We start from the raw sequence: 13,596 nt of genomic DNA on the forward strand, positions 1-13,596 counted from the left end.
ACAGGTCGCAGAATGATATTTGAAGGCTGCACACTGGTCAATAGAAATGCAGTTTTCTTCCACTGAAGGCAAAGGCCCCTGGAAAAGGTCATCCCGCTGGATAGCTTTAGAGTTTATTGACTTGGGCTTCAAACAGCAAAATAATTGAAAGGCTTAATACATCAAATCAATACAAGGTAGGGAAAAGAGGGGGCAGAACAGGGATGGAAGAGGGACAGGGAGACCGAAATGACAGCTGGTGAGTTTAGTGGCTTCTTGCCCAAAGGAAGGATGGAGAAAAAATCCTCGGAATACTTTCAGTTTCTTGGAGGCAGCAATTTTGGCATGTGGCTAATCCTAGAGGCGTGGGCCTGTTGCAGCAAAACCCACAAAGGGTTTTGTGGCTTACAGACTGGACACATTTGTGGGAAGGGCCATAGCTCAGTGGTAGAGCATTTGCTTTGCATGCAGAAGGTCCCGGGTTCAATCCCTCTTGGGGCTGGGAGAGAACCTTGCCTGAAACCCTGGAGAGCCACTGCCAGTCAGAATGGATAATACTGAGCTTGATGGAGGATTGTTCTACCCAGTGGCGTAGCGTGGGGGGTGCAGGGGGGGCCAGCCGCACCGGGTGCAACATCTGGGGTTAGGGCAAATCCACGGGTTAGGGGGCGCAAATCCACGGGTTAGGGGGCACAAATTACTTGCCTTGCCCCGGGTGCTGACAACCCACGCTACGCCACTGGTTCTACCTCTGTATAAGGCAGCTTCCTTTGTTCCTATTGTGGCAGAAACATATATGCACTGGAGGCAGCTTCTTCAGGTTCGTGAAACATTGGCCTTGATTTGCAGATATATATGTGCACACATGCCTCCACACCCACACGCAGGCAAAGAGAAACAATAGTGGGATCAGGAGCACAAAAGCGACAAAAGGAGCTGGAAAGAATGTCTGAGACATTTCTCTGCAAAACGTTTCCACCTTTTGAAATGGGGCGACTTGAATTTCCTTAACCTTTTGCCCTATATTCACTGGGTATATTTTTATATCCAAGAAGAACACTTCATGAATTTGACAATGTGAGCTATCAGCCATAAAAGCTAATGCGGCAATATATTTGTTAGGTCTACAAGGTGCCAAATAAATATTAGATGGATTGACATTAATCTAGAGGTGCTCCTGGGACCTGCCCTCTTTTCCTGAATGACAGGAGGTTTTGAGGCAGGATTGTGATGGTCTCATGGCCATCCAGATATGGTTGAACTACAGCTTACATCAAGGTTCACTACTCTCCATGCTGACTGGACCACTCACTCCTGCTGTTGCCAACTGTGCTGGAGGGTGGGGTCCTCCCTCACCAGGCCCTTAGTTTCAAGTCCTCTGTTAGAAAGAAGGAGGAGAACCCTCTGCTCTGGAGGTTATGGCATTCGCTGGTCCCCTGTGGACCTTAACTGTCACACTGGCCTGACAAGAAGCCAGCAGATGCCACCTGGGCCTCTAAAGGTCTCCCTCTGTGCCCCCATCCCAACATGCTTGGGCAACAACTACTAGCTGGATCACAGGCTATTTCTTGCAGGCCCACCAAAGCCTATTAAAAGAACTAGATAGCATTAGGGATGGATGTCTGAGTTTGCTTGCTCTCCTCTTCCCTCCCTGTCCCTTTTTCCCTTTGTGCCTTTTTCTTCTTCTTTTTTAAGTCTGTAAGCCTCCCTGGCTGAAAATAAATGAGTAAACTATGTTGTCTTTACTACAGCTCCATGCTCTGCTAACCAGACCTGATGCAAAACTCTGCAAAACTATGGTTGAGGGAAGAGGCAGCCAGCCAGGTGCAAAATAGACACCTGAGGGGTGGGGGCAATTCACAACTGCATCTCTGTGAGCCACACATTGCTGTGACTTGCATGCTGAAGTCGACCTCTACTCAGGACTTCTTTTTCATTTGTCTTTTTAAAAAAAAAAATTAAGTGAAAAACAGGTACAAAAACATGAACAGCAGTTGACATACATCAAGTCGCTGAATGAGCCATTTGAAAAGGAAGATCAAAGAAAAGATCAAGGCAGTGAACAAAAGAAAAGCAGGTCAGAGGCAAGGGCAAGATGACAAGGACAAAGGAAAATTATACAGAAAACAACAGGAGGATGAAAGTCTGTTCAGGCCAAGGAGAGAAGCCAAGTGGACAAGGACATCAAAAAGAAATTGCATGCCTCTCCAATAAACTCACTTTTAGGCAAAATTAAAGGTCTGCGATGTTGTACAGGAAGGAACAAAAGAAGCTTCCTATAAGGAGTCAAAACCATCAGTCCCCCAAGCTCAATACTGACTCCACTGACTGCAGTGGTTCTCCAGGGTTTCAGGCAAGGTTCTCTCCTAGCCCTACCGGGAGATGCCACTGAGGACAGAACTTGGGACCTTCTGCATATATATATATATGGGACGCGGGTGGCGCTGTGGGTTAAACCACAGAGCCTAGGACTTGCCGATCAGAAGGTCGGCAGTTCGAATCCCTGCGATGGGGTGAGCTCCCATTGCTCGGTCCCTGCTCCTGCCAACCTAGCAGTTCGAAAGCACATCAAAGTGCAAGTAGATAAATAGGTACCTCTCCGGCAGGAAGGTAAACGGTGTTTCCGTGTGCTGCTCTGGTTCGTCAGAAGTGGCTTAGTCATGCTGGCCACATGACCCGGAAGCTGTAAGCCGGTTCCCTTGGCTAATAAAGCGAGATGAGCGCCGCAACCCCAGAGTTGGCCACGACTGGACCTAATGGTCAGGGGTCCCTTTACTTTTACCTTTATATATATATATAATTTATTAAGTTTCCATTTTATCACATTTAAACAAATCCTTATTATATTCATTACATATTTGCTCAATCGAGCTTCGACTTCCCTCCCTCCCGTCCCATGGTTTCCATAATTCATTATTACTTCATAGCATTTATACATTTTCCCATTTACGTTTCACTCTTTCCGTTAATCACAAAGAAGGTGGAGTCTCCTTCTTTGGTGGTCTTTGGAGGTCTTTAAGCAGAGGCTTGACAACCATATGTCAGGAGTGCTCTGATGGTGTTTCCTGCTTGGCAGGGGGTTGGACTCGATGGCCCTTGTGGTCTCTTCCAACTATGATTCTATGATTCTATGATTCAAATTTTTAAATAAATATAAAAAGGTACAAATCCTCAACATTGCAAGTTTCCTTACAACAACCCTGCTAGTGTTGTTAATTGTTTACAATTGTCCTTCAGATACTGTACAAATTTACTCCAGTCTTTTTGGAAAGCTTGATCACGCTGGTTTTGGATTTTCCCAGTCAGCCTTGCCAATTCTGCATAATCCATCATCTTCGTCTGCCACTCTTCTAGTGATGGAATTTCCCGTTGCTTCCATTTTTGGATTAAAAGAGTTCTTGCTGCTGTTGTCGCATACATAAACAGTTTTATATCTCTCTTTGGGATCTCATTCCCGGCTATACCTAACAGAAATGCCTCTGGTTTTTTCACAAATGTATTTTTAAACATTTTCTTTATCTCATTATATATCATTTCCCAGTATGCTTTTACCTTACTATAAGCCCACCACACATGATAAAAAATTTTGGGACCTTCTACATATAAGGCAGATGCTCTGCCACTGATCTACGGCCCCTCCCTATATGCAGCAAAGTCTTCTGGCTTGGCAACATCCCTGAGGACTTTGAGGTGGTGTGTAAGTTTCTCATCTTTCCCAAATGATAAATGAAGCATGTTTACAACTGGAGATGATGATTAGCCTGGCATTGACTAGTAGGCAAATAATAAGGGGTTTCAAAGGGGAAACATCTGGAAAGCACCAGGTTGGGGGTGTTGTCAGAATCTTAGTTGGTGGCCTCTTGAACCATCACCTCCACAAATACTCTGCTCTAAATGTGGCGCACACCTTCCTAATCAGAGGCACAATAGATCTAACATATGTCCCTGCCTTATTTGCTTCTCAGGGTATTCTGAAATCCATTTCCAGGAGAGAGCACAATATGAAGATGAGAAGAATTGTCCACCCCCTCAGTGCAGCTGAGATGTTATTAAACCCCACACAGCTGCTTCTTGGTCTGGTTTTTTTGAAGTTCCTGTGTACCTGCATGTTTGTATACACAGGCACACCAAAGAGCCGTTGCTCGGTCATTTTATGAGTGTTAATTACACGACTCTTCTATTTGCTGGATTACATTGCCGTTGCTCTTAATTCGTGCGGCTTGCCGCAGGTGCTGGATGGTATTATTAACTTTTTAATGTGGCACATTAACAGCTCTGCAAGTTTGTTTTCCTCACTGTTGATGGATATTTAATTGGTGAGCTGTTGCTAGAGTGGAAAGGAGGGGTATCGAGTAGGAATTCAATCCATTGTTGAATATGTCTGCTGAAACTTGCCAAATATCTTAAATAAACATGAGAACATCAGTGCTTACCAAAGCTTTCTGTGACAGAGAAGTGGAACACCTACCTTTGGGCTGTTTGTGGAGGGAGGGACATGCTTCAGAAATTTGAGGCGGGAGGGTTATGCCTTGACCCATTGCCAGGAAATCTCAGCTTAAGCTCCTGGGTAGGCTGCAAGGGTGGGCAATGAAAACACCACCCCAGCAAAAGAACTAAAGAGATCTCTGCACTTTGATCTGTGCCTGCTCTCCCCCATTCAGGGCTGGCTCTACCATTAGACAGAGTGAGGAGGAGGCTTCAGGAGGGAGATGCTGGGAGGCAGGCAGGAGCAGTGGGGTGTTGGGAACAGGACTGTGTACACCTTATAGCCTGCCCTGCTGCCCGAAACTAGAATGGCGCCCTCAGGTGCAGTAGATGATGCGGTCTCCTTGCCAGCGTTGAATTATGAGTCAACAACTACTCTGGTTGCATTCAGGTGAGGCCGCCATCTTGTCCTCAGTCTGAGGCAGCAAAGTGTGTCCTGCCCACATTCTGGGGATACTCATGGAGACAGTGACAGAGGAACAGACTCCCTTAGGAAGTTGTGGACTCTCCTTCATTGAAGGTTTTTAAGCAGACATTGGATGGCCATCTGCCATGGATGCTTCAGCTGAGATTCCTGCACTGCAGGAGATTGAACTAGATGACTCATGGGGCACCTTCAAAATCTACGATTCTATGGTCTTATGACGGCTATGATTCTATGGCTACTAGCCATGATGGCTATGCCCTGCCTACATGGTCAGAGGCAATAATGCTTCTGTAAACCAGCTGCAGGAAACTGAAGGAGGGGAGAGTGTTCTGGGGCTCAGAGTCTACTTGTGTGTTTCCCATAGGCCTCTGGTTGGCCAGTGTAAAGGCAGGATGCTGGTCTGATCCAACAGGGCTCTTCTTATGTTCCTATGGCTGATGCATTCATATTCATACCCCTTTGAATACAATGTAGCACAGATAAACATTATTCTCACTCCCATGTGTGTTGAGGTTCACAACCATTGGTTCCTCTCTACAGCACATGGTTTGCATACAGATATCTTTCCTTGGACTTGAACAAGATGGTTTTGGGTTGGAAGGGAAATGGGCTGAAGGTCTCTCCCCACCCCCGCCACCCAGTTCAAAAAGGGGGCAATTTTACAAGGGTTCCATTAGCCCCCAGTGACATCATTACAGAGGCACAATAGATTGACAATGTGACAAAAACATGCTGGTCATCCCTGATTATCTAGGATCTTGTTTAACACACACCCAACGTAAACAACAACAACGTTTTTAAAATGACACTGAAGCTACTGACACAGGGGGTCGGCAAAGAGAACTGAATGGGCACAAAAAAATGTAAAGGGGGGATATTTGAGATCTTCCAGGGATCCTTTTGTGCCAAAGAGTTCTCACACACTCCAAATTATTCATCATAGAATTACTCACAAATCCCTCTCAGTCCAAGTTCCCAGGGGTCGCTGCAAGGTTGGGTGGTTTCAGGACTGAATTTTATTGCAGTTTGTGGGGGCTGCTGGGACTTACAGTCCAAAATGTCTGGAGGACACCAGGTTATCAGAGAATCTTTTGAGAATCTTCACCCAGATTCACCCCCTAGACTCGAGATAAACAGACAGCTCAGCTCTTTTTCATGTGAACACACAGCCCTTCCAATTCGGCTCACGCAGAGACAAATATCTGTGCTGCCTCCACTCCACCCCACCCTTCCAAATAACCCACAGTCATTTTCCGGATGTCATTGACCTTCTCAGGGGAGCTGTTCAGATTGAAACATACTAGGCCGTTTGTTTTAATTAGACGGACTTAATTGGCTAGATTCTAAGGGGGGGATTATTCTTGAGGATCAATGAACCTCTTGTTCCTCACAACAACATTGATCCAGCTCAGATAACTCACCCACAGTTGGGAGGGGCAGACAATCACAAGGAAGAGGTGCAACCTGGGCAGTGGGAATCCAGGATGTGCCTCAAGACAAGGTGCCTCTTGAGACCTTTCTTCTACACAATACAAGGGGAAGAGCTGCATAACAGAGCACGCTGCTAGTCCTTAAACTGGCCTAAGGAGTGGTTGAAAAGGTGATGCTCAGCTGCTCCTATCAGAGATGAAATTAAAATTTCAAAAAGACATAGGGAATTTCAAAATTTATAGACTGATGTTGGGATTTGCTATCTTTTTTTAATGTTTTGCTCGCCAAATATATGAGAATAATGCAAAGCATCTCAGCTTGCTGTCAGATACCATCAGATTTTCATTGCTGCATGTCAGATATCACTGTATGTCACTTGTCAAACAAAGCCAAATACCGAGCGCTGTGCAAAAAGTTGCTGGATGTCAAATGCCGGTTCTAAAGAGTTGATATTCACAGAAGAGCACACCCAGAAAACAGCTGTAAAATATCTAACATCAGAATTTGCAGATGTGAGAAGCCTGCAGCCTTCTAGATGTTGTTGAACTCCAACTCCCATCAGCCCCAGGCAGAATGGTCATTGGTCAGGAACGATGGGAAATGGAGGTCGATGGGAGGCTTCCCACTCATGATATAGAGCAGTGGTCCCCAACTGGTGGTCTGTGGACCCCAGGGGGTTCACGTAAACCACCTAGGGAATCCTTGGTACCATTCACATAACAAAAACTACTATAGAGATATCAGCAATTTCAAAAGTAGGGGGTCCACGGCTTGGCTTTGAAAAACTGGGGCCCACAGTACTTAGCTCATTGGGAACCACTGATATAGAGCATTTCAAGTTTGCAAAGCCCAGTGCTCACAATTTCTCAGTTATTTTTAAAATACCCTCCAAAGCAGGATAGCATTATTATCACCAGAGAGAAGCGTGCCCCTTATCACCTAGTGAGCCTGTGGCTTAGGTGAGGTTCTGCCCCATGCTGCATCACCCACTGTGACTTCTAACTCCCTTCTACCTGGGCATCAGCCCCCTTCCCTATTACTCATCCTGCCTCCCTGTGGCCTTCTGCTTCTGAGTTACCACACTAGCAAGACATCCCATAATCCTCCTGGTCCTAGGAATCAGATGGTACAAGTGAACCATTCTAGTGGCACTGTCTGCTATAAAGCATCTAGATCTGCTGTCCTCCCCAGTTGAAACAATCCATGGCTGAAGAAGGCTGCCCCAGCTTCTGTACCCAGGCACATGTGTCACCTCCTAAACCTGAGCAACCGAAACTTCTCAGCTTCCTGCAACTTGGAGGTGCTGGGAGCAGAAACAGCCCCTCACACACCAGTACGCAACCCACTATCCTGTGGCCTGAAGCATCAATGCCCATTAAAAATGAGAGCCAGGAAATCAATGGACAATAATTCCAGCTGCAAATGGGGAAAGGGGAGGGTGCAAGGTTTTGCGCACGTCCCATCAGGTCCACAAGGGCAGCAAGCAGCAGGCCCCCAGTGCAAAGCCAAGGAATCCATCAGCCAGCTTTGCTTTAATAAAGGAGCTGTCTGCTCCATCTCAGAAGCAGTCAATAGGCCTGTAATTTCCCATTTATTTCCTGGATGTCAGGCTTCAAATACTCTCCAGGACAGAAAGAAAAGTCACAGGAAAGCATGGGAAAAGAGGGCCACCAGATCCACCCAGGGAGGTCATGGGGCCCACCCATTTCCTTAGGGTCAGACCCTCCCTATAATTCTCAGACCAGGAGCCCCACAGGTGAAGGGCCGGGTCTGATGGGAAATGGGCTCTTTTCTGCCTGTGTGAGATGCTAGAAACAGAGGGCTCCAAGGAGTCGGGGTGCACCTGGGCTTAGACCCCAAACATTTCCACTTGACAGTGAGCAACCAAGCACCCTGCATCTTCTCAGAGGCACCCTTTTCTTCACATTACTACTCCGCACTCAATGAGAGACTGGCTAAATAGAACAGAGAGCTTTGCCATTCCCTTGGCAAGTGAACAAGCTGTCCCAACATTTCCCACTTTGCATGGGATACTCAGAGACATCAGAAAGAGCTTTTCCTTCCTTCCTTCCTTCCTTCCTTCCTATTACTTTTCTATCCTACCTTTCCTCCAAATTGCTCTTCACCATTTTTATCCATACAACAACCCTGTGGGGAAGGTTAGGCTGAGCTTTGGTGACTAGCTCAAGGCCACCCAGTCAGCGTCATGACCCAATGGGGATTTGAAGCTTAGTTTGCATGCCTCCTCTTGAAAACCCTGCTCTGGAGCTCCATCTGGACATCAGAAATTATCACCTATTTCTGATGTACAGAAGAATGGTCCAAGCCCAGCCCTGGTGAGGCACCATCCATCAGACACTCCACATCAACATTTGCACATCAGGCTGAGGGTTTTATGGATAGTGCTCTGGGTCAATCCAAACACACCTAAAATAACCCTGGGCAAAGTCCCTTGTGCCAAACTCCATGCCCCAGTGGAGAGAGACTGACACCTGTCAATCTCCTTCTCTGCTCAAGCACTCGGGTTCCCACAGCATGAATATTCATATGTTTGTGTCAGCATTGTGGAGGCTCTGAGGGGGTCTCTTGATGGGCACCCGGCCCATTAACTATTCATAGAATACACCAGGCTAACATGTAAATACTAATTACTTTGGCAGATTGCTGGCTTATTAAGTGGAGATTTCAAGCGTTTCTCAGACAATTATGCCCTGACAGTGAACAGTCTGGTGGGCACATTCCACAGGCAACACAAAGCCAATTGCCACCTTCCTCCCTCCCTCCCTCTGGTCCCCTTCACTTCCTCCATCCCCACTGCAGCATTAAAGTCCCTGCATGAAAAAACAAGGGTGCCTCCTCATAGCACTGTCTCTGGCACTGGGGCAAAGCAGAGCTTCATTGGGGTCAGCACCGCCAGGGCTTAGCCCCAGAACCTAATTTCAGTGCTAGGTCTCAGCTAGGAAGGCCTTCAGGAACTGTGAAGAAAAGGGTGATTTTGAGCGTATGCAAAATACCTTTCCCTCATCAAGGGGTAACCACAAACACACACACACACACACACACACACAGAGGAGCACAGGGGTCCTTTACCTTTACTTTTTACCTTGACAAAAAACCACAAACATATGTTTCACATAGGTAGGATAGGAGGCAATGCCTGCAAGAATTGTTCTAATGCCCCACAAAGGTGTTCTCTTTTCTTCATATACAGGAAAAGCATTGTTTCATCATTTGTACTGAGCAAAATCTGTCTGCATCAACACAAAAAGCTATGGCCAGGGGCTTCCCCGAAAACCTAATAGAGTGGCAAGATCAGTTGAAACATTCATGCTTTGGACCCCTTCATCCTATGCTCAGGTTGTATTTATGTGTAAATAAAACCATATATTCTAAGGACACCACAGTCTCCATTGTCCTTCATTCCAAAAACCTGAACCCTGTGCAAAAACTCCTGGTCGTGGTCCCTTCCAACTTTTTGATTTTCTGGCTCTCTTGCCACTTAGAGAATGGGGTTGGTATAAGAATACCGTATTTTTTGCCCTATAGGACGCAATTTTTCCCCTCCAAAAATGAAGGGGAAATGTGTGTGCGTCCTATGGGGCGAATGCAGCGCACCATTCCGCGGTCCCCGGACCTGGTTTGGAGGCTGGCGGCGGGGAGAAGCGTGCTTCTTCCCGCCGTCAGCCCCACAAGCTGGGGGACAGCGGGGAGGCGCAGCGCGCCCAGGCTTAGCTTCACGCAGCTCTCCGCAAGCTGTGGGAGCCCAGCGCTGGGCTCCCACAGCTTGCGGAGAGCTGCCTGTTCTGGGGGCTGGGGTCGGGGGAAGCTCGGGCTTCCCCCACCCCAGCCCCGCGCCTGGGGGGAAAATAATTTTTTCCCCTTTATCCCCCCCCCAAATTACGTGCATCCTATGGGCCGGTGTGTCCTATAGGGCAAAAAATACGGTATATTGTAAGGCTGCCTTGAAGTCTTAGACCACACAACCATTTCAAAAAGGGGAAATCATGCAATACTAGCAACAATGATAATGATAATGATGCTGTTCTCCTTGCTCCAAGTAAGGGTGGACTCTTGACATGGGCCAGAGCCACTGAAGCTCAAGATGCCCCAAGGCTCTCCTTCCAAACTTTGTCCCCAGCCCAGCACTCCAAGTATCCTTGAGAATCCATGTCCCCTGTGGCAGTCAGCCTTACCTGGCCTCACAGAGTGGGGTGCCATGAGGCTTAATTAACATCAGCAAATTGTTTGGAGAGCCTCGGTTGAGCAGTTCAGGAAAAAATGCAAACAAAGAATTACTGTTAAATCAGCAGAGAAGCCTCTTCAAAGGGAGGGGGAGTCCCCTGGGAGAGAAACCAGCTCACAAAGACAGTGGTTTTGACAGTGTTTCAGTTTGTGAAAGGAAACTTCAGAGGATAAGTGGCAAAAGGAAGTGGGGGGGTAAGGAAAAGGCCAACTGTTGCATCCTAATATTCTGCAGTGTTCAAAACAGCATTATCAAACAGACCACTTCTATGTTTGCATGGCAGTGTCCCCTAGTGGGAACCTGACACTCTTAGCAGGGGTAATTCCCATCATGGTGCCCCCTGGAGGGCAAGGCTAACATTGCTACCACTGCCTGCCTCTTGCTTGGAGCGCACCTTGTTCTTTGCGCCTATACCTGCTTTTTAAAATCTGGGTCACATTTTGAAAGGAGAGCAAAAATTCCATGGCTTCTGCCACATTCTGAAGGCCTCTCCACTGAGACAGACCTTACAGTTAGAGGCCTCTGGGTTTCCCCACATACCAGCTAGTCAAGGCTTCCATGCATGCCATGACACAGCATGGATCAGGTCCTTCCTTTCTCTCCTGTTCCTTCCACGGCCAAATTTAGATGATTAGCTCACTTGCAGAGACCTGGGTGTTTTGGTCTGCTTAAGTAAAGAACAAAGGGAGCCAACTTATAGGTCCATCAAAGCCAAGCTTGTCTACTCTGACTGGAAGCTGACCTTTCCCATCATCACCTGCTCCCTTTTTCTTTCTTTATCATGTTTCGGAGCTGGCCATACATGCATGTCTGAGCTCTGTAGAAATGTGTGTCTGTAGCTCAGACACCATTTTTGAACTTAGATTTTGTACTTTCGTAACTTAGATATTACCTATAAACCTGCCTTTATTTTGCTACAGTAATTGCTGCTTCAAGATCTAGATTATGTAATTAAATACTCCTTTTATTTCTTCCCAAAACAATGTGTGTGTGATTGCAATACCAGGAAAATTCAGTCTGCCTTAAAGCATCCTGTTTCTAGAAGGTTAAATCAACCTTGGCTTAGCTTCCAAGTTTAAGCTGCAAAGGATACTACTCTGCTGATCTCACTAACGTGAGCAAGGATAGATATTAACTAAACAATATATTCTCTCCTAGTGTCTAAATCCATTCCTACTTTAACTATGGAACTCACTCCCACAGGAGGCAATGATAGCCACCAGCTTGGATGACTTTAAAAGAGGACTGGACAAATTCATGAAGGATAAGGCTATCAGTTTCTGCTAGCCACAATGGCTATGTTCTGCTTCCATGATCAGAGGCAATCATGTTCCCGAGCACTGCTTGCTGGAAACCACAGGCGGGAAGAATGCTGATGTGCTTAAGTCTTCCTTATCAGTTTTCCACAGTCACCTGGTTGGCCACTGTGAGAACAGGATGCTGGATGAGATGGGCCATGGGCCTGATCCAGCAGGCTCTTCTTATGGTCTTACACCCCAAAGTGAGCAGTCAGTCACCCAATGATGGACAGAATTTCAACTGCCCGTGTTCTCATCCCTATTGACCCAGGGGAGTCACAATTCTCTGTCCCTGTCCTTATTTTGCCATTCAGGGGAGCTTTTTATTTTTAAGGGCCTAGTTTTCCTTCCTTGGGGTTAGCAAAGGGAAAATACAGTGGTACCTTGGGTTAAGAATTTAATTCGTTCTGGAGGTCCGTTCTTAACCTGAAACTGTTCTTAACCTGAAGCACCACTTTAGCTAACGGGGCCTCCTGCTATCACCGCACCACCACCGCACGATTTCTGTTCTCATCCTGAAGCAAAGTTCTTAATCCAAGGTACTATTTCTGGGTTAGCGGAGTCCGTAACCTGAAGCGTCTGTAACCTGAGGTACCACTGTATAAGGATGCTTCTCCAGTCTTTCCGTGTACTGACACCCCCAGTTCAAAAGCAAAACAGGCTGTTGCATAGGAAAGCAGGAATGCCTACAGCCAAGGTGGCCAACTTTTCTCTTTGCCCTTGTAGCTGTGCCTTTAATAGAGACTTGATCTGCAGTATGGAGCCAGCAATGTGACATTTTGCTGTTGCCATACCATATGACCAAGACACAACAGCAAGAGCCAATGGAAAGGTGACGACCCTATATGTAGAACAGAAAGAGAAAAATGAGCTTTCAGCAGCTTACCTTAGTGAAAGTGGGGGGCAAGGGGAGAGAAGGAAGAGTGTTAAAAAGACTGTTCATCTGCAAAATGTTGGAAGTATGTATATTTAGGCAAAGCTTGCAACCATGGGACTGATTTCTAGGTGACACACAACTGTGCTTGTTTCCTTTGCAGGTTATTCTTCACCCCTAATGGAGAAAGAAACCACCCCGAATCCTCAGCTCATCTCTAGCAATTGTAAGTTACAGCTAGGCCCTCAAAACAACAACCATTTTTGTGATTGTGGCAACAGCAGCAAAGAGAGGCAGCTGCTTTTTATGCCTCATACAAGAGTGATAATCACACATTTAGAAGCCTTTGAATTGCAAGCAACTCAAGGCCACCAAAATCCCATTAACAAGCCTCTGCGAGATAATTAAACATCAGTTAGTGAAACAGTCATTTAACGGGGGGGGGGGGGCGATAAAAGGAACTGTCAGCTGTACGTGTTCCCCACTCTCATCCCACGCACCTCCCAGGCCTGCATTCTTCTTCATCACTCCCAGAATCCTTGAGAAAGGCTGTTTGCGTGCACACAAAGGCAGGCAGGCAGGGGAGACCTTGTAAGGAAGAGATCAAACCCATCAGCATCTTGCAGCAAGACAGATGTCTCCACCTGTCTTCTAATATGTGCAAAGCTCAAGCAGAAAAGAGGTAGGAAAGGGGCTGTGGAGGGATTGGTCCAGTCCTTACCAGCTTCCCCTTTCCACACATACACACACCACTCAGAAGAAGAGTCCTGCTGGGTCAGATCCAGCAGCCAGCTAGATGGTTCTGGGCAGCTCACAAGGAGATCACAGCCTGCCAGTCGAGCTCCCCCTATACCAGTCT

General features: G+C 46.8%; 1 long non-coding RNA gene across 1 annotated transcript in view; it reads left to right on the forward strand.

The window, feature by feature from the left end:
* The window catches only part of LOC307221836, a 49,733-nt gene extending 45,684 nt beyond the window's left edge, over nt 1-4,049 (forward strand). The window contains exon 4 of the long non-coding RNA XR_013841559.1: nt 3,945-4,049. This is a non-coding gene — a long non-coding RNA (uncharacterized lncRNA). The remainder of the gene's footprint in view (nt 1-3,944) is intronic.
* The last annotated feature ends 9,547 nt before the right edge of the window (nt 4,050-13,596 follow it).

This window comes from Podarcis cretensis (assembly GCF_951804945.1).
Source record: "Podarcis cretensis genome assembly, chromosome: 8".
In the NCBI taxonomy this organism is placed as follows: domain Eukaryota; kingdom Metazoa; phylum Chordata; class Lepidosauria; order Squamata; family Lacertidae; genus Podarcis; species Podarcis cretensis.